The following is a 22,456-nucleotide window of genomic DNA, read 5'->3' on the forward strand; positions in this document are numbered from 1 at the left end:
GAGTGTTTTTAAAATTACAACTTTGGCATCAAATTAGTACACAGAGGCAGGAACTACAGGGCTGGCTGCTTATCTAGAAAGACATTTTTGGGTAGTTTGGGTGACGAGGATTTGGAGGTTCATGAATGTTTGTGGTAGCGGTGTTAGACCCTGTCAATGATGCTTCTTGTGCTGACCCAGGAGTGGTGCCAGTTAACAAGGACTTCACAGATGGTCTCCCCTGGGACTGGTGCTTAAGTGCTGAGGTGTTTGGGTGTGCTCAAGTGGCGGCAGAGCTAGCTGTGCCTCTGGGTATGGTTATGAGACCCGATTATTTTGTTCTACTTGGTAAGCCGAGACCGTACTTGTTGAATATTCACCCAATATGAGTGGTGATATCCGAATTGCTGATCTGGCTGAAGTTGTGATGCTGCTGACAGTAGCGTGTCTGCTAAAAGCGATGGCGTGACTGGTGGAACTATAAAGCCAAATAAGAGAAAGTTATCATCCGACACCACAGTCTTCGTGACTGAGACCAGTAACATTGAAGACTCTGAGACTCACAGCAGTAATTTCTCCTTTCAGAGCGGTATTGCTGCAGATGGAGTGAAGCCCAGAAGTAAGCACATTACTAAGGTACCAACAAAGTTTAATATTATTCATTTGTATTAACAGTTTCTTTTTTACAGCATTTGGAAATGCATTTTCTAGTTTTGTTGCTTTTTGTTTAGTTTTTTCATGTAGGCTGTTATATTCTGTTTAAAGGGAAAGATTTTGTAGTGTGTGACCTTAATGCTGCAGTTTGCATTTCATTACAATCATTTGCTTATCCTGGAAAATCTCCAGGGTGGGGGAGGTTTGCTGTTCCAGAGTTCTTTCTTCAGCTTCTGGGCAGTTGTTGCTCTGTGGCGATCTGTGGTCCTGTTTCTCTTCTCTTGTAGCAGCTTCTATGAGAGCTTCATCCTCCCGCCAACGATAATAAGATGCCAGGCATCACCCAGCACACAACACAGCCTGTGATGGGCTACGTCTATGTGCTCGGCGCAGTTAGAGCGAGGATAAAGTTCTCCGGGTCTATCAGGCTGTGAATGTAACCTAAGGGCTTAAGATGAAATGTAGAGCCTACCTCCTTCCTGAGTGGCTCCAGTCTGCTGTGTGCAGACCCGATAGCTGGCAGCACCCTGGAGTATGTATGTATAAATCAGATTATGTTGGAAGTAACCTGCAATATACTGGCAGGCAGCACTCTCCATAGAGTAGGATTTCTCATAGTATTTTATTTCCTGACACATTAATGGAGATTGTCGTTTAACAGGCAGAAGAACAACACGGACCACACATTTTCCTGGCACTGTCTTTAAAATGACGTAACCATTAGGAATGGCATTTCTTTCTGCTGGAATAGTAACACAAGTTATCTTGCACTCTGCTATGATGTTGCATAGATTGTAGGCTGCAATGCCTTCCATGTTTCATTCAAACGTGCTTTCTACAGAGCGCATACATGATTTGCTGCTGTAGAGAAATAATGCTCCTGTGTACTGTGGCAGACTCAGAAATATTGAAAAACTTAATTATTTCTCTTTCAGCACTTCATGTAAAGGCCTTAATTTTTTGACTCAATCATTTGGCAGAAACATAACTTAGTACCATTAAACAGTTGTGATGGGGAACATTCATGTGGGGTTAGGACTGGCTCGACCAGAGTGCTTGCTGACTTGGAGGAGTATGGAGTTGACCACCTTGCCTGGTCCGGTGTGGAAGCAAGCCAGCGATGCTTTGCTGCAGGCTCGTTTGCCCTGATAGCTGGTCAACAGTTTGAGGAGGAGGAGTATGTGTATTAATGTATATATGTATGTATTTGAGCTTGTAACGCGCACTGCTACCCGTCCGTAGGTTTCCTGGCGCTGTATAACTCTGGGGAACCCGTCCTGGCTTTCCCTGTGGGATGGTCCCTGCTGGGAGTCCCCAAGGTGGAGCCAGGCATCCCCAGAATTGATGGGGCCGTTGTGGAAATTAGGCAAGCTAATGCCCAGAGTTGCCGAGTGGAACCCCTGATTAGAGTAAGCACCGAAGCGAGAATTATCGAGTCCGCTGACCCAAGTCCACGACCCTGCCGCGTCGGGAATTGAACCCTGGTCCCGGGCCGATATCTGCTCCCGGGTCTGCCGCCTCTAACCAGTGAGCCACACTACTCCACATGGAGGCGAAAAGATGGCTAAGTGTGCCATGAGGCTGGGGGCGTGGCTTGGCAGGCCACGATGGCGGCTGTGTCCTGCTGAGGCTCCGCGATCGGGCTAGCATCCTGCCCATTTCCTAAGATCGCCGGGAGCCTCAGCCCGCACATTTTGCTCCACTGAGACTTACCTGCTGTGGGCGACCTCTGAAGACACTACGGGGGCTGCGGACGAGCGCTGATCACCGTCCCGTCCCACATCGGACCCGGAGCCGGGCGCCGAGTCTCTAAGATGGCGGGCGCGGCTCCCTCTACCAGCGGGGGGAACCACTGAGGGACTATCCTCGAGGCGACAGCATTTGGCAGTGAGGACGACTGACGACCCCAGGACTTCACCGCAGGGCACAGAGACCGACTCACGAGCCCTTGCACCACGCCAACTGAACTCTGGTGGTGACAGCCGGGTACGCAAGATGGCGGCCGGCGTCCCGACGATCCACTAACCCGGCGCTCCTGCACGACTGGGAGCCCACCCCAGCACTGATCGGCCCGCTACCTCTGACTGACGGACGCCGGTGGGGGTACCACCTGTATGCCGCTGGGTCCTTCAGGCGACCTCGACCCCATTGGAAGGCGGTGAGTGACGACCCCCCTACCCCCCCCTCTTTCTCCTCCTGTGACCCTCGGTGCCGGAGACCCGGCGGCATCCTACCCCATCTTGGGCCCGCCGGGGGGTCGCGGACGGCGCCGGCCCTTGGTCAGGGGGGGGGGGGAAAAGCTCAGAACGCTTCTGCCGCATTGCGTGACCCAGTGGACCCGAGTGCCTGACTTTAAGATGGCGCCCGCAGAGGCCGAGACGCCGTGATCGACGCGGACTTCACCCTGCAAGTGCGGTGCTCCACTGACCCCAGGACGTTCACACGCCATACCGGGGTCGCTCATCGACCCCCTCCTCCCTCCCGGGCCCTGGTCACCTGCTCGTCGACCCCCGGGGTCGCCTGGGGGGGTGGGATCGGACCTCGCTGCCAAGCACCCTGTCCCCGGAGAAGCCTGGACAGTGGGAGCAGTCACCATTTGCTGTGCATCTCCTGACACCTGGGCTGTCACCCCCTCGCTACCGCGCATTACCCTAGCAGAGGTTCCCTGGAAAGGGGGAACGCAGTGTCCGCCCCGAGACCGGGAGAGGCTAGGGGCCCGACTTACCCTGAGCTACTGCCCACCCAGATACACTGAGGAGAGGTGGTTTACGGATTACGGAACGCGCGGAGGGCAAGCCCCCCCCCCATCTCTAACTGCACTCATGGGGAAGCCGAGACCCACGCAGACAACGACTGTCCCCGAGACGGCCCCCGAGAGGATGCCCCAAACGAGAACATGGACGCAAGCCAACGCGTCGCAAACCGACCCCACACTCTCGGCAAAATTGGACCAAGTATTGGCGGCAATCGAATTATCCCGCCTATCAATGGAGGAGAGACTGGGTGTCCTGACGACGGACATCAATCTAATCCGCGACGACCACCGCAAATTGGCGGACAGAGTGAAAGACGGAGAACGGATTGTGACCGAGCTGCAACCTGCGATGAAAACACAGGAGGCGGAACTGAAGGAAGTCCTGCACCGCGTGGCGGCCCTCGAGGAACGCACGGTGGACCTGGAAGGGCGCTCGAGACGCTGTAACATCCGCGTCCTGGGCTTGCCGGAAGGCATTGAGAACTCGGACCCTCTTACGTACATGGAGCTCTGGACCAAATCTTTCACACCGGAGGCGGAAAGGTCGGCCTTTTTTTCCATTGAAAGAGCACATAGGGTCCCAGCCCGGGCGCCCAAGCCGGGCCTCCCTCCACGCCCCATGTTGGCTAAATTCTTACATTTCCGGGACCGCGATGCGGTGCTTCGTGCGGCCCGGACGGCGGGCCCCCTACAAGTGGAAGACCAACACGTTATGGTGTTCCCGGACTATGCCCGAGAGATCCAACACCAGCGTTCCACCTACCTTGACGTCAAGAGGCGCCTCCGCGCAAATGACCTTCAATACTCTCTGCTGTTCCCGGCCCGCCTAAAAGTACTACACAAGGGGAAAGCCCTCTTTTTCAACACGGCGGAGGAAGCACAGGAATGGACTGAGTTCCACTGCCCAACAATCCCTAATCCTGGACCCCAGAGAGCACGCAACAACGCCTTCAGACGCTCCAGGAGACGAGGTGCGAGCCGCACTCGAGCAGGCCGCCCCAAAAGCCAAGCATCATCCCCTACGGGCTCACCCGATCTTACGCAAATCATGCAAGAACGACGAGAGGCCTTGAGAGCGGTGACTGGACTACACACGTCACCCATGGTGTCGGATTTGGAGGGTCATCCACACCTGTTCACCCCAGAGAAAGACCGGGACAGCGACGGAACAATGTCGGGAATTGGACGGATCTCCTCCCCCCTTGTTATGATACAAACCTCGGACGCTACCCTGGCCACTCAACCTGGCACCTCTTCATGATGAAAGAACTTTCCACTGTTATATCCTTCTCATGGTGACCTATTGTGTGGCGCGAAGTCTAGGAGCCTAGACTGCTTTGTTTAATAATTGTGAGCGCTTGCGAGCGATAGACGCTTATCCTACCAGAGCCCGATCCGCGCACAGGCCCAGCAGCGACACACGCTGCCACCCCCGCAGATACCCGTTGTATTTTTCCCCTAGTGGGACATTTGTTTGGATATGCCACCTCCGGTGAACTATCCTCAGTATTGGGACTGTTTCCCACCCAAAGTTCTGTTTACGGTTAATTCCCTGAGTCCCTCCCCCATGATTGTGGAAGCATGGCGCATTAGAAATACTCGAGACGCATACACACTGGCGGCTGACGGGGGATTCAAGGGGGTCCCTCTCCCACTTTTGTCACCGTATGAATGGCAGACTCACGGTCAGACATTAATATCCTCACACTGAATGTGCGAGGCCTGCACACGCCCAGCAAACGCTACACTGTCTACTCATACATTAAGCGTATGTCAGCCAATATTGCGTTCCTGCAAGAGACGCATATGAACGCCACTGAACTCTCTCGCCTGCAGCTCAAATGGCGAGGGACCCTTTGTGCCACACACTATTCAGCGTTTGCACGCGGCGCGTTAATTTGGGTTAGGCCAGGTACTCCCTTCCGAGAGCTCCGACGGGTGATAGATAGAGAGGGCAGGTATGCGCTCCTAGAGGGAATACTTGATGGACAGGGTATACTCCTTGGCAGCATTTACGCCCCCAATATAGATCAGGATAAATTCTGGGATCACCTCACGGGCGTTCTGGCCCAGTTCACTGCAGTCCCGTGGGTATTGGGAGGTGACTATAACTGCACGCTGGACCCCACCCTGGACCGCTCACATTCTCCCCCCGCACACTCCCCGGCTCCCCGACAGGCAGAACTCTTCAGGGCATGGACCACGCACTGGGCACTCACTGATGCATGGCGACACCTACACCCACTGGCTCGCATTTATTCCTTTCACTCGATCCCACATAACCTTAGGGTCCGCCTGGACCGTTTCCTCTGCTCTGCACCTATCCTCCCTAAGATCACTTCCATGGATTACCTAGGTCGGATCCTCTCGGATCATGACGCTCATATCATCCGTCTAACCTGGCGCCCCCCGCACCCACCTGTCCCCACCTGGCGTCTCCCTAGGGACTGCCTTTCAGATCCAGTATTCAGAGACGCACACGAATCCAGTATCCGCGATTATTTTGCGCACAACACTAACACGGCATCGTCGGTACTGGTTGAATGGGATGCGTTTAAGGTGGTGGCGCGAGGGGAATGCATCAAACAGGTGGTGGGAGTGCGTCGCACCTTGGAACGGGCGCTCCAAACCTCGGAACAATCTCTGGCCGCGCTTACTAAACGGCTTGACGACTCGGAGGAACACGCTGTACTCATGGCCAAGACGAAGACGGAGTATCAGACTGCCTGCGCTGACCTCCGCAGATACAATTTTAGGGCTTACGCCTCTAGGGTTCATAAGGACAGGGACATGACTGGAACGCTACTAGCCTGGATGGCGAAACAGGACACCGAAATCAAGCCGATCACGGATATTATCAACCCGGATGGTGTATTGGTACGCTCGCAGGCCGAGATCCTCCTAGCGTTCCAGCGCCACTACACGCAAGTGTACGGGACCCCGTCCCAATCCTCCCCATTCTCTGTGGACCGCTTTTTGGACCCACTGACGCTGCCCAAAATCTCGGACATAGACAAGCGCGCCCTCGACGCCAGGATAAAACCCTCTGACATTACCCAGGCAATTCGTGCCATGTCCCGGAATAAAGCGCCGGGACTGGACGGTTTCCCGCTGGAATACTACTCGACTTTCTCGCCTCTAATAGTCCCCCATTTATCACAGGTGGTCGAGACGTCTCTTCATCTAGGGAGATTACCCCAGTCACTGCGGGAATCCGTGATTGTCACCTTTCCCAAGCCCTACAGAGACCCACTCCACATGGGGTCGTATCGCCCCATCACGCTCCTGTCGGCCGACTGTAAAATCATGGGGAAAATTCTGGCTGACCGTTATGCGCAGATCATACGCCCGCTGGTCCACCCAGATCAATGCGGCTTTGTTCCGGGAAGGAACACCTCCCAGAACCTCCGCCGAATCTTCCACGTTCAAGACCAGATACGTGACAGATTTCCCCGCGCCGCCTGCCTCATTATGGACCTGGAGAAGGCGTTTGACACCCTCACCTGGCCCTATCTCTTCTCGATCTTGCAACGCCTGAATATCGGCCCAACACTCATGGCGTACACACGCCTCTTGTACACCGACTTGACCGCGCGGGTACGTATCGGGAAACGCATATCACCGGCGTTCGCAGTTCGGCGAGGTACGCGACAAGGGTGCCCCCTGTCGCCTCTCTTATTTGCGCTAGCAGTCGAACCGCTGGCGGTTCGGCTCCGCCGGGAAGGGATGGAATGGGGCATTCCACTTGCAGACAGTACGCATTGCGTATCCATGTACGCGGATGATCTTCTCATTTACGTCCGAGACATCGAAACGGACATGACCCCTATAGGAACGGCACTAGCGGACTTCGCAGAGGCCTCGGGACTACAGGTAAACTGGGACAAGTCCACAGTTTACCCCTTACACCCGAACCTACCCCCCCGGGAGGTCGGGCTCGGAGCGCGCACCCTCTCATGGTCCGCGGAAGCCCCCCGTTACCTTGGTGTCCGCTTGTATCATTCCCCAGCTGACCTTTTCGAGGGGAATCACCGTAAGGCACTTGCCAGTCTACGCCCGGCGGTCGCTTTTTGGAATAAGCTCCCACTGGCCCCGATAGGAAGAATAGCTCTAGCCAAAATGATTATGCTTCCCCGACTCCTTTACCACTTCACGAATTTGCCGGTAATACCGCCCAGATCCTTCTTCCGCGATGTAGACTCCCTCCTAGGGACCCTTATCTGGGGCGAGGGCCGCCATAGGGTCGCCCTGAAAACCCTTCAACTTCCTACGACACTGGGAGGGCTCGGAGCTCCGTCCTTCGAGTCATATTTCCTCGCGGCACAACTCCAATGGCTGTCATACTGGACGGCGGATCGTTACCCTCAGGAGACTGTCACATCGACGGGCAGAATCGCAACCCCGGAACTCACCCGTCTTCTTCTCCCGGGAACCAAGCCACGACGTACGTACCCCCTCCAGGTGGCGATAGCGCGCCGGTGCATGATGCGGATCCACCGATTGTCCCCTCATAGGCCTCCGTATTCCCCGCTGTTACCATTGATAGGCAGCCCCAGGCAAGACTCCTACTTTACGGCGCCATTCTTCACCGAATGGTCGCACTGCGGCATCACGGATCTGGAATCGTTATTTGAGGAAGGCCACTTAAAATCACTTGACCGCTTGACCGCTGAATACGGTCTCCCCCCGGGCCAATTCCTCAGGTATCGACAGCTGATTGCCGGATACCGACCTCATTTTAACCTCTACACTGGCGAGCCAGACACGCATCCAGTAATACACGCTGTCCTGCGTATGGGGGTGGGACGCCACTTAGTTACCTGGCTGTATAAATCCATTCGGGAACTTTCACAAGCACCTCTGACAACCTTGCGGGCTACATGGGAGGAGGACATAGGTCGCGCACTGCATGACTCGGAATGGACTAAAGCGCTTGAGGCCCCTAAACGCGTCTCTAGGAATGCCCGCTTCAAGAACATTCAATACTATATCCTCCACAGGGCGTACCTCACCCCAGCGCGCTTACAGAAGTTCTATCCCTCCACACCATTCTTATGCCCCAGATGCTGCTCCCCTGCCGCAGACTTTCGCCACATGTTCTGGAGCTGTCCAGACCTTCACTCCTTTTGGCAAGCGGTACACAACACGCTGTCTGACCTGACAGGCCTTACTACACTATCCACCTGGGAATCCAGTGCATTAGGTATCCTCCATGTCCCTAAGCAAGCCCCAGTGCATAGGCGCTTCGTGTCCTTAGCGCTCCTGCTGGCGAATAGATGCATAGCCATGCGCTGGCGATCCCCGGAAGGTCCCCCTATAGCAGCTTGGACGGGGGCGGTCAGTAAATGGGCGGCGGCGGAGGAAGATGCTCTTAGAGAGGAAGAAGCCAGGGGCGCGCGAAAATTTCCCATTTCCATGGAATGGGCCATGCTTCTCTACAGTTTTCGACAATCCACACGAATGGGTGACCCCCCTACTCCTTCTCCCCCCCCGACCCGTGAAGACCGTTTACGCCTGGCTGTTGTTCCCCTCCCTGCGGCAGGTTCTGGATGCCCCCTGCATCCTGATTGACTTCCCACCCTCCTGGAATGCGAGCTGAATAGCCCCTTGGGCTCGTTTCCCCCCGCCCCCCCCCCGACGCCCACCGCCGATATTTCCACCACACTAGCGCCTACACGCTTCCCCCCCACGGTTTTGTCCCCCCCCGTTTTCTGGTACCACCATTACATGGACTGTACAGGCCCCGCTCCACCGCCCTTTGAGACGGGACATTATACTCCTGTTAACATGCACTGTCCTCCTTGCTCTACAAGTTCATGGTCTTCTGACCCACACACATGGTTGCATGGCATGTACTGATTTTTGGAGGAAATGGATATTTGTACCAGTTGTTTAAACGAAAAACACGTTGCACGCATGGCTGAATGTTGAGGCCACGTCAGCGGCGTATTCACGATGTACCGTATACTTTGATGCAACAATAAAACAAATTTCAAAAAAAAAAAAAAAAAAAAGTGTGCCATGAGGCTGGCATTTCAGTACGAATAAACAAAATAGAATCCACAAGGTGGTTTTCAGTGGTCCCTAGAAGGATGGGGAGCACACCGTGTTTTTTAAATGCCCCTCACACACCAACAGGCCCCTTGGTATCATGCTTCATCATTGGGGCCTTCGCACCCCTCTACGGGATGCGGCGTGCTACGACAGAACGACTACGTAGGAGCACTTGACAGTGAGCTATGTGAGGGTGTGTATTGAGTGATGTGAGTGAGGTGAGGTGAAAAAAAGTGGATAAAAAATACCTGGCACTAAGGATAAAAAGAAAATATTTTTATTCCGTCCTTGGCTGGTATTAGTAAAAAAGTGCAAAGACTGGTTGAAAAAATACGTACTAGGGTATATCAACCAACAACAGTGTCAACATGTTTCGGAGCACAGGGCTCCTTCTTCAGGACGAGGATATGCACTATGATCCTCACCTTACTCACATGGAATGTGAAAGTGTTCAAAAAATATATAAAAAATACAATGTGTAATATACCTATCAATGTTTTAAGTGAAGGTATGCTCGTTGCGCCCAATTGGCGTTTGAAAAATCTGTAAAAGAAAGACATAGTAAGTAAACTAGTCGGATGTCCAGGAACATAATAAACATGCTAGTCGGATGTCCAGGAACATGAGGAAAAGAGAATTTCTTTTGTAACAAAGGTAAGTATACAGAACTCCACTGTGGATCTGGTACCTTGTGAGAGAAAGACACTTACAGGGGGACACACAGTCCTAAACACATTCGCACATACATACATGCAATCTCCCTGATGTAAATGGGAATAAAAAGATTGGTTTACAGCGATGGTACAGGCTTACTTAAGTTCAAAATTCGGAAGGCCTCATGAGCCTAAGCGTAGTATTGGGGGTATCACTCCTCGTTGTCCAGTCAACAACCTAAAAGATAGTAAATAGCTGTATTCAGGGAGGTGAAGTAGGGATTAAAAAAGCCAGGTTACTGGTGAGTGAAATGCATCCTCCGTCTCAACTAGCCCTACTCACGGTGACTGCATGGAACGATCGCCTGCCTTCCCCTCAACGCTGCTCCGCTGGAAGTGAGCCGTTAAGGCAGAAGTTCGCTTTTTATACTCTATGGTGTGGTTAATTGGTTGGGGTAAATTGGATAATTACTAACGGAAAAGGCCCATATAAGGTAGAGTGCCTCGTTTCATTTCCGGAAGGAGCATGTGAGTCACGGAGCTGTGCTGGGCATGGACGCGCTAGCTCAGCGGTAGTGAATCACAGGACGCGCATGCGCATGGCCGCGCTGGCTCAGCGGTAGTGATTCGCTGGACGCGCATGCGCAGACCCAGTTTTGTAACTAGAGAACTGCGCATGCGACGCGCCCGAACGGTCTGCGCATGCGCAAACTCGTAATTATTCAATGTTAAGTACTGCTGATCGTGGCAATACATTAGGTGGTGTAGGTATTATCTGCCTTCCTCACTCGTTGTTCATAAGATGGAACCCTCCATATGGAAGGGCAGAGTAGAGGTGGAATAGATCCAAAAGGGGATGTATAGCATTTATGTAAGTTCAATCGAGGTAGTGAAGTTACCCCTAAATTTTGCCATCAATGGAGGAAGGTATAACGCAAGGGTTAAATAGGCATCAAAGGGTCATAGATGTACACAAAGGTACATGGGCGCTCATTATGTCATTTACAACCATGAAGACACTGGTTGACAGAAATTGGTTGCAGTATTGTGTCACTCATCATACCATTCATGCAGTATTCAGAAGCTAACGTAATTGGCTCCAGGGAATTGAGTCATTAAGCCCTGTGATGTCGGTGCCCAGCCGGAACACCCAACGTTGCTCCTTTTCCAACAGACCTACGTCTGAGGGAAGTTGTTCGATCACCGTCCATTGTAATTCATTGACACAGTGTTGAAGTTCCAGGAAATGAGCTGACATTTTTGTGGTCACCTTTTTACATCTAGCGTTGCTCTTATGCTCATTAATCCTGACTTTGACTTGCCTCGTGGTCATTCCCACGTACTCCTTGCCGCAGGGGCACGTGATCAAATAGACCACATTTTTACTATTACAATTTGTGAACATCCGTTGTTCCCAGCTCGTCCCATTGGTGAAGGAGAGGGTCTGGGTCTTTTTCGTGAGATGACAACAGTTGCAGTTGCCACATGGATGGTGGCCCTTTATCCCTTGTAGTCTTGTTTGCTCAGCTTTTTGTGGCTGTGGTCTTGTATGGACTCCCCTTTACACTGAACCCCTCCTTTCATCCCTCGTTTCTGAACTCTCCTCACTCAGAAACGCTATCTCTCTCCTTACTAATACCATCGCCTCTACCCATACCTATTCTCCCACCCCCTCCCAATACACACTATCTCCGCTCATTAACACCAATTCCAACCCACCATCACACTGCCCCACAATTGAGACTACCAACATCAACTCTTCTCCGCCCGCATATAGCTCCTCAACCTGTCCCTCACCCGCTCAACCTTCCTCAATCGTTTCACTCCACAATTCCATCACGCCCCCCCACCCACAACCTGATACTTGCCTAAGAACCTCTGAAACTAAACCTTACACAAACTTACCTTCCGCCCCCTGTTTACCCTCATCCGCTACACCACTCATTCACCAATCTTCTGACACTAAGCGCTCTACTCATCAATCTACTATCCCAGTTCTCCTAGGTATAAGCAGACTCCCCCTTCTTCCTACCTCCCCTAGACCTCCACAACAATTGAGACCTATCCCCCCTTGTCCCCCCTGTCCCTCAACTCAACAACCTGACCCCTCTCCCCTACATTGCATGTTGATCAACTGCCGATCCGCCTCCTGCCACGCCACTGAGATTGCTGAAACCATTCTCAGCGAAAACATCGACATAGCATTCCTAACCGAAACCTGGCTAACCGCCCACTCCACTCCGATTCTCGACTTTCTTATTCCCCCAGGTTACTCTATCATCAAGAAAGATAGAATAGAGCAAACGGGAGGCGGCCTTGCACTAATTTTTAAAGCTGAACATAACATCTCGCTTGTCGAATAACAAAACCCTTCATCCTTTGAATACCTTTGCGCAGATCTCCTTATGCACGACTCTCCCACCACTCGGCTGCATAACATCTACCACCACCCTGGAAATTGTATCTCTTTTTCTGAAGAGATGTCTGACCTTATTATCCAAGCTTCTCTCTCACACTCTAAGAATCTCTTCCTTGGTGACTACAACATCCACTGGAACAAAAGTGATGACCCTGCTGTCATCACATTGAAGAATACCATGGACATCACCAACATGTCCCAACTCTGCCATTCCCCCACTCACAACAAAGGTTCCACCCTAGATGCTATCATACCCAGCAACAACCTGGCCTCCCTCTCTTGTATACTTCCTGTCGATTGGTCTGATCATTACCTCATCCTCTTCAACGTGAACAGACCCTCTAATCGTCCCGCCCCCATAAACACCCTACCTAAGAAACCTACACGCAACCTTCACCTTATTCCTCCTGGTGAACTGGAATCCACAATTAAAACCCGCTTACTTCTCCCCCCTCCCTCTGACAGCACCAATGACCTAACTAACCATTATAATAACTCTATTCTCGAAGCCCTTGATGTAATTGCTCCAATTAAACTCAAACAACAAAAAAACAACCCTCCCAAATCCTGGTTCAATTCTGAACTCAATAATGAAAGACGGTCCCTTAGACAATCTGAACGTATTTGGAGAAATCGTCCCACCGCTGACAATCTGGTCCTCCTCAGAACTGCTAGAGCCCAATACAAAAAACACATCTATAACGAAAAAGCCTCCTTCCTCCGTTCACAACTTGACCAGGCTAGAAACAGACCTAGAGAACTCTTTAGCATTGTTAAAAAACAAACCTCTACTGGCCCCCCTAAAATATCAGCCTCTATTGACAAATGCGAAGAAATCGCCAGCTTCTTTATTAACAAAGTCAATAAGATCGAACTTTCCTTCTCCTCTCTCCCCCCATCACTCCAACCCTACTACACACAACACACCCTCCCGAACACTCCTAAGTCACTCTCGTCCAGTCTTCCCACTCTTCGCGACCCTTCTATAACCCTTCCTACCCCCGCTCATCCACACCCCCCTCCTAATAAACCCACAGCCAAAAACAATGCTTCATGGAGTGAATTTTGTCCAGTTTCAGAGTCATCAATCATTAACATCATCACCAAACTCAAACCTTCCTCCCACTCGAAGGATCCTCTTCCCGCTCATTTGGTCCAAGACCTCAAATCTACCATTGCCCCTATATGGACCAATATCATCAATTCCTCCCTTGCCACTGGTTGCGTCCCGGCCTCCCTTCAGCTTGGCCAAATCTCTCCCATCCTGAAAAACACCTCTGCCGACCCAAATGACCTTAACAACTTACGCCCTATCTCTAACCTTCCTTTCCTCTCTAAAGCCCTGGAAAAATGTGTCCTATCTCAACTAGAGAACCATATCCTCGCCTTCAATCTCCTTGATGTTTTTCAATCTGGATTTAGAAAAGGCTGTAGTACAGAAACTGCAATGTTAAACATCACAGACGACATTCATCGCTCCCTTGACAAAGGTGAATCCTCACTGCTAATACTCCTTGACCTATCGGCGGCATTTGATACTGTTCATCATCCCACCCTTCTCAACACTCTCAAAGCTCGATTTGGCTTGGAAGGCACGGTACATAAATGGTTCTGCTCATTCCTTCAAAACAGATCTCAGCAAATCAAGCTTAGCCACTTCCTTTCTAAACCCCAACCTGTCTCCCTCGGTGTCCCTCAAGGCTCTATCCTATCCCCAACCCTTTTCAACCTTTTCATGGAACCACTCACCCTCATTCTCAAACAAGCTAAAATAAGTTACCACCTCTACGCTGACGATACCCAACTATACTACAAGATCAAATCCCACAATGACATCCTTCACCTCAATGACACCCTGAATAGAGTACAAGCCTGGTTCCACCTCAACCATCTCAAATTGAACCCTAAAAAAACTGAAATCATTCTTTTCACCCCCAAAAACAATACCCTTCCCATCCAAATCTGGATCAACGATATCAAAGCTCTAAATTGCTCCCTCTCCACCTCTAATTCTGTTAAATCCCTAGGCATCAGCATCGACCAGAATCTCAATCTCATCCCCCACATTAAAAACACAGCCAAAAGTGCTCTTTTCACCCTTCACCACCTCAAGAAGATCAAACCTTTCATTCCAGCCGATGATTTCAAAATCGTTGTCCAATCGCTTGTCCTCTCCAGGATTGACTATGGTAACGCCACGCTTACCGGCTCTCCTAAAACCCATCTTGCTCCGATTAAATCTGTCCTCAATCTAGCTGCACGACTTATCTCTGACTGCAAAAGATTTGACCACATATCCCCCGTCCTCAAAAATCTTAACTGGCTCCCAATTGAAGGAAGATCCGCTTACAAAACCGCTTGTATCACCCACAAAGCTCTTCACCAAAACACCCCCTCCTACCTTGCAACCAAACTAAAAAAAGCAGGTTGCTCCAGGTCCCTGAGAAGCACTAACTCCCTCCTCTTGATCCCACCTAGACTTAAATGTCAAAAAACCCAATCACGCGCATTCTCTGGTAATGCTCCTACCATTTGGAACTCTCTCCCCAAGGACCTTCGCTGCATCCCCTCTTACTCCCTTTTCAAAAGTGAACTCAAAGCACTTCTCAGCAACAAATATTGGGGTATATAACAATATTGTCACTGAGCTTGTCCACTCTTCTCTCCTCTCTAATCCCCCCTTCCATTCTGAATGCAACTTTTTATCACTTTTTGCTGTTTTCGCCCTTTTGTAAGTTTACCTTCCTTTTTCTCCCCCCTTTTAAATGACGTATTGCAATACTGTATCACGTTGCTAATTTTGCACCTATTGTTATCCTATATTTTGTTGTTCTACCTTGTTGTAAAGCGCTCTGATACTCCAGGGTCCAGCAGCGCTATATAAAACCCTCGAAATAAATAAATAAAATAAATAAAATAAATATAAAATGTCTTTCAGATTCCTGCCACGTCTGTGGGCGAACATTGGTTTCTCCAGGGATAGTGTGCCACATGTGAGTGTGCGCCAATGCCTATTCACCAGTTTTGTCAATTGATTGGTAAACGGGCTGTAGGTGGTTACACAGACCGTTCTGTTCATCTGGTTATCATGTGTGGGTTTATCTTCAAGGAGGGCCTCACGATTGTTATTTCTAGCTCTTTTCATAGCCTTCTGAATAACAGGGTTGGGATACTTCCTTTCTCTTAGCTTAGTGCAGAGGTCTTTCGCTTGACCTTTATATTTCGCCAGGTCGCTGCAATTCCGACGCAGGCGGAGGAACTGCCCATAAGGAAGGTTCTCCCTCAGGTGACGCGGATGGAAACTGTCGAACCTGAGGAGGCAATTTCTGGCCGTCGGCTTGAAATGGGTTTCTGTCTTAAGAAACCCCGCCTCATGGTAGATATTGAGGTCCAAGAAAACCATAGACCTGTTTGACATCTGGTGAGTGAACTTGAGGAAAATGTTCTGATTGTTCAGCCATTGCATAAACTCTGTGATGGAATTCTCGTCCCCCTCCCAAATTACTAGGACGTCGTCTATATAGCGTCGCCACGTGTGTATCCTGGTTCTGTAGGGATTGTTGGGATGGAGGATTTTGGAGGACTCCAAGTGATGGACATAGAGTCCTGCCAGGCTCGGAGCAAAGGTGCCAGGTATTTTTTATCCACTTTTTTTCACCTCACCTCACTCACATCACTCAATACACACCCTCACATAGCTCACTGTCAAGTGCTCCTACGTAGTCGTTCTGTCGTAGCACGCCGCATCCCGTAGAGGGGTGCGAAGGCCCCAATGATGAAGCATGACACCAAGGGGCCTGTTGGTGTGTGAGGGGCATTTAAAAAACACGGTGTGCTCCCCATCCTTTTAAGGACCACTGAAAACCACCTTGTGGATTCTATTTTGTTTATTCATGATGCCCAGGGAGACTGGATCCACTTCTCTCTCTCTCCCCCCTGTTGTTATTTTGGCATTTCAGTACATCACTGAGAAGTGAGCTTTGAGTCGGCGTAGTGTTCCTCTTATACCACGTGCAATTCACCCTCTCCAAAGCCTCAAGAATTCCTGGGTGTGAAGGGCGACTGATTCTGATTGGGGGCTTGATAGTTTTCCAGAAACTCATGTTCTTGATTGTTCATGTTTGTCAGTAGTTAATTAAACACGTCCAGGGGTTTTATCTCTTCAGTGACACAAGCTGCAATAAAAGTTTCTTTGTAGCTGCAAAAAAATATGAACGGCTGACGAGCCTCTGTAGATCAAAGAATGGAAGGCCTGGGGAACTGTCAGTCATATCACTGCTAAGCAGAGCAGTGTCATGCTTCACCCTCACTCAGGCCTCTGATTTTGACCAACATCGCTTAGAACACTGGGACGTTAGAGCCCATCCTTTTAATGAGAAAACTACAAGTCCCATAAGCAATAGTGGCGGAAGGTGTCATGCATGACCTGGGGCAACATCTGATTCAGCACATCCAGTTCCATTTTTTAAGTATTTGACTCAATATTGAATTTATAACCTTTGTTTTTGATGGTCATGAGTCACCAGAATACTAAAAACGTGTCTTTTATTTTCAAGGTCAATTAAGTAATGGTCACCAGCTTGGAAGCTCTGTTAATTCTTCAGTATTTGTCATTGATCTCCACGTGTGGCTGGTTTGGGTCTGCCCCCTGCATCGTTCCCGATAACTCACACAGGTAAGGGCCTTGTAGCAGCAACATGATAACCCGATACTCGCCTGTAAGAAGTGCGCTCTGAGGCAGGTATCCAATCATTTTTGTGAAACAAGCAAGCGCCAATATCTGCTATGTACATTTGTTAAAATAAAATACAATCAAATCACAGTATACTGTTCCGGGGGTTCAGTCCCAGAGACATTATCTGTAACTGAATGCAATCACCCTAGGAAGCAGGTGCTTTTAAGACAAGTTGCGTTCACTCACCTGAAGGTGACATGCTTCATCATTGGGCTATACTCCTCACCAGGCCGGCGCTACAATGCCTGGCGGGCACCACCAGAGGGCACTTTGTCGCAGATCTTTTATTAAGTACGCCGGATGAGCATAGTAGGACAGAGGATGTTGTGTCATAAGAAGTGAGATGGTGAAAGTCTGAATATAAGATCAATTATCGACCAGTTGCCGCAATATAGTTCAAGTGATCTTTCTGGTCCATGTTGAGATTAAAAACAGTGGCAGAGAAATTGAGCAACTAATTGCCCCTATCACTGTGTGAAAGTATCGATCACCTATGGACCTGCTGGTAAGCTGGAGTCTATACTTCAGGTCAACTTTTTTCATGCCTTGTGTAGTCATGGAGCAATCTGTTGGCATTTCATCAGTACCAAATATGGGAAAATGGGAATATGTGACCTAATCTTCTCCACCGCGTGAGGAGCTCTGTAACTCAAAGCCCTGCACCGTGCATAGGTGATATTGTGCCTATTACCATCTTACTACCACAGGTGAGCGCTGCCTAACAGAGTGCACTAGATACGGTAACCCTCCTAAAATTCAGGGCATATTGACTTATCCAATAGCGAGGACGCCGCATCAGAGGGCAACTGGTTTGAAAAGCACATGCTTCCTAGGGCGTTCAGTTAGAGATAATGTCTGTGGGACTGAACCTCCAGAACAGTATACTGTGAGTTGATTTATATGAAGAATGTGTATACTGGACTGTCATTTTCCTCAGCCTCTCTTGAGCTATGTAAAATAAAACACAACACACCTTGAGGCCAACAAATCTATCATACATTTAATGCAAAAATAGCAAAAGGCCAAGCAAACTAACAAGTGACAATTGTCTTTGCAATGGACGAGAGCATCCACCCTAAAGCAAGTTGGGGTATATAATGCTAATGCTACACAATGTATTTTTATACACTTTTCTCCTAATACAAGTCAATGAAACATGAACACGTGATAGAAACAGTTACTGAAACAAAACTAATGAGGAGGAGGCAGGATCTTCTCTCGAGAGGAATGTGAGGAGTCCGTGAGGTGCAGATCAAAGATACACAGACAAGCTGCAGAATTCACTGTTTCTGGAAATAACACTTCTGTTTGTCAATATTCAATTTACTACAAGATACAGGAAAGGGTGCAGATGGACATCACTAAATAAAAATGTTCTGGCCCCTAATAGAATCATGTAACTTTGCAGGCATATTAAGGCGAACAGTCACATCAAATTAATATAAGAATATTGTAATTTGGTAATGTAATATATCAATGCACGTTGTGACAGTGATGTGATGTGTAACCAATTATCGGCATTAAAGAAACCAGTATATCCAGTTATGCTTTCTCAATTCCTTCTTCTTGGAAGCCACCACTGCTGCTATCCAGCTGTATTCAGCAGCGCCTCCTGTGACCTGGAATCCTGCATTTAATCAATACCAAAGGTTGTCAATGCTTCTAGCCAACCCCGGACACTGGTGCCACTCGCACCCCCACCACCCTTGGGCCTGTTATTCTTTTAGCCGGCTCCAGTCAGTAGTGGCCCCTTGGGCCTGTATGTAAGCCTACTAGCCAGCTCCAGTCAGTAGTGGCCCCTTGGACCTGTATGTAAGCCTACTAGCCAGCTCCAGTCAGTAGTGGCCCCTTGGACCTGTATGTAAGCCTACTAGCCAGCTCCAGTCAGTAGTGGCCCCTTGGACCTGTATGTAAGCCTACTAGTTAGCTCCTGTTAGTACTGGCCCCTGGGACCTGTTATCATTCTAGCCAACTTCAGTCATTAGTAGCACCTTGGGACTAGTGATCATACTAACCAGCTTCAGTCAGTATTGGCTCCCTGAGAGCTATTATCCTGCTAGGTAACTCCAGTCAGTAGTGACCCCTGTTCCTTAGATCCTGCAAATATTCAAAACCAGAGGTCATCTCCTTTGCCAACCAGATACAGCTGTGAGGGTTATATTCAGTACAGATGGAAGGCGCTCTGCCTACAGTAAACGTTACAGTGTGGTAAGAAAATAATGTATGTAGCGTGGTGCGTGAAGAGCGAACGGGATAACCCAAACCGTTCAGCGAAAATCAAAGACTTTCAATAATGAGAAAACAGCAAGGCTCTCGCAACCACAAGGCAGTAAATTAGCATGATACACAGTATTGACAATAAAGTGAAGAACAACAGCAGATCTTGTATTTTCAAAATTCCCAAAGACGTTTTATTTGGATCCACATTCAGCCGACACGTGTTTCGTCGTGTTCTAAAGTGGAGTCAACACGACTCTTCAGGGCTGACAAAAGATAAAACAACATATGTACAAGACATTTAGTTTATGGTATGTATAATACATACTTTCGTATCCCAGGTGCGCACAGTGGTGATCGTGATTATGAGAATCCACACACGGGTGTTGCGTAACTAGCTTCTATATTCGTGCCTATGCAAACAAGAACACTGTGCACATCTGCATGCCTATATCGTGATAACAGTGCAGGCCAAGCCTGAGATACAGTATACTGTATACTATTTGTTATGGATTCAGAGAATCTCATCACCTGTATGGTCATGCTCAAAACGATCCGCTAATGAAAGAGGGATCAGGGTGCAAAAAAGCAATAATAGTGCTTAATAGAGAAGGTGTCTCGTGCTCCGTACTAAGTGGCAAGATCTATCTTGTGAAGGTGTTCTCATGCACATTTGAGTGTCTCACGTAAGTTGCTAGACGCCTACCTGGTAAAGACCCAGGCATCTATCGGTAAATACAAAATGTTGATGTAGTGGAGCGGTGAATCTAAATATAATGGTGAGAGAATGTGGTTAAAAAAGCCACATCAAATACGAGAGGCAATAATCAAAGAGGCACGTGATTATGATCACAGGGTACCCAGATTCGTTAAAATTCATTCTTACTCGCTTACCCTGTGTATGAATCGAAAAAAGATCACAGTGTAAGTAATCCCGATTGACTCAGATCCGGGTTGGGAATACGATTAGGTTAGGACGTGGGCGCTCACTGAAGCGCAATGGTGAAAGCATAAAGAGACTGTAGGGAAATTAAGGAAAAATGCAAAAGTCCATAAGTGTATGCTTAGTTCATACTGACAAATTACCAATTCGGTGCAGAAAAATGAAACAATGAGGCACCAGTACGTAATGAAAATAAACGGAAAGAAAAGTTGTTTATTCACATACCTAGACACGTGTAAGTGTCAGATTCTACCGGGAGGGGATCCAAAAGGCAGGGACTAGAGTAGTCTAATTGCTTTTTAAAACATAAGCGGTACGCTGTAGAAGACAAAAGCCATGAAAAAAGGAAGTCAAAAAATGCACAAGTAGCGAGCTATAAGCCTAAAACCGGCACGTACAAGAGTAGCCAGTATCTTACCTTCAATTTGGCATCCCTCCTCTGTGTGTTCCCGGTCGCCGTGTTCCATGGACGGACACGTGACCGGAAAACGGAACCACACTAATACCTGACGAGCAAAACACTACTAGAGTGCATGCATGGAGATCAAGAGGCCATATTGGGTCACCATTTTGGGTGAGAAAAAGTACACCACTAATGTCATGATGCCGAGGTATAAAGCGGGTAAGAGCGAAAGCTTCCCTCTATAAATATAATGCATCAACCAAAAAACGAAGGAATGGGTATAAACGCATCTGAAGAATTCTAAAGCCAAATTAGACACAACCACCCGATTTATTTTAGGGGTGAAGGCTAATTAATTTCCACAAAACGGAGGAATGAGTGTAAAGGCATCTGAAAAAAATTTTTCAAAGCCAAAATAGAAACCTCCACCCGATTTGTATTAAGGGTGAAGGCTAATTAATTTCCGTTTCAAAATTAAATAAAGGGCTATGTTTATTTTGAGTTGCGTGATGTGTCCACTAATTAATGTACCCATATTGTATATGGGTAACGACTGATCGAATAACGCATCACAATTAGAGGGCTATATCTAGTATAGGTTCCGTGAGGTATCCACTAAAGCATCTCCAATTATCACGAAGCGGTGGTAAAAATATAGACCTATATAGTAGATAGGTCACATTCAAGTATTGGCTGAATGGCGACATTTAAGTAAAAAGGGGAGAAATAAAGTTCAAAGGATATGATTTGATGCAGGAATAGCTGGGCATATCAATAATAGCCTGCTAAACACGTGAACTGAACCCGAAAGGTGCACCCATGAGTGTAATTAAAAAAACCACGCAGTGAATGGTGACTTAAAAACATGTATCAATACATTACGAACTGGCACATAATCATATCTAGCTGGTGCGTTTTCATTACTTCGTACATAGCATAAAGAATATAGTTTTACCTATATCCATGTTTATGATACAAAACATTACACCTAGTGTGACTCCTTGATACTCAATAGGTAATAACATGTACTGACAAAGGGGTATATTGAGCTTCTAAAATCTGATTCATATTCCTTTACAAAAGTCAACACTAAGTGCAACGAAAATATTTACACGGTTCATCTTTTCAATCACAAAATTCATGCAGGCCAACACATTCAGTATGCTCAGTTGACCTTAATTGGTGTGGATACAGACTTAGTTACAATTTGATATTCAGTTCCCCAAGAAAAATTGAAGCTCCGGGTCAAAGTTTAGCCCGTGTTCCACGCATTGCAAACGCATGATCCACGTGGCCTCCCTACGTCTCAATGTAAGTTCTCTGTTGCCCCCCCTAATGTTTGGGGGGATCAGGTCGATACCAAAGAAACGTACCTTCACTTCATCCTCAAGCGGTTGGCAAGTTGCAACGTGCAGGGCAACTGGGTATTTAGGATCTCTCCTCTGAATGGCTCTCATGTGTTCCGCAAGTCTCTCTTTAAGGGGTCTGATGGTGCTACCCACATATAGCTTGCCACACTGGCATTCAATAATATAGATCACATATCTAGTAAGGCAGGTGATATTTTGTCTGATTTTGTAAGTGACACCATCATGTCCTGTGAAAGTCCTCGTTCCATGTTTAGCCCAAACACATAGAGAGCAA

The 22,456-nt window shown here is 48.6% G+C and overlaps 1 protein-coding gene across 3 annotated transcripts in view; it reads left to right on the forward strand.

Annotated features, from left to right (window-relative positions):
* The window catches only part of LOC144806318 (uncharacterized), a 369,229-nt gene that overhangs the window by 313,268 nt on the left and 33,505 nt on the right, over positions 1–22,456 (forward strand). For 2 of the 3 annotated variants that reach the window (XM_078672708.1, XM_078672707.1), the window contains exons 3-4: positions 565–615; positions 17,071–17,189. The gene's annotated coding sequence lies outside the window, so the exon portion shown is untranslated. Of the gene's footprint in view, positions 1–564; positions 616–15,452; positions 15,508–17,070; positions 17,190–22,456 lie in introns of all 3 variants that reach the window. The other variant, XM_078672709.1, reaches the window with a different exon arrangement.

The sequence above is a fragment of the Lissotriton helveticus genome (assembly GCF_964261635.1).
Source record: "Lissotriton helveticus chromosome 1_1 unlocalized genomic scaffold, aLisHel1.1 SUPER_1_unloc_62, whole genome shotgun sequence".
NCBI lineage: Eukaryota > Metazoa > Chordata > Amphibia > Caudata > Salamandridae > Lissotriton > Lissotriton helveticus.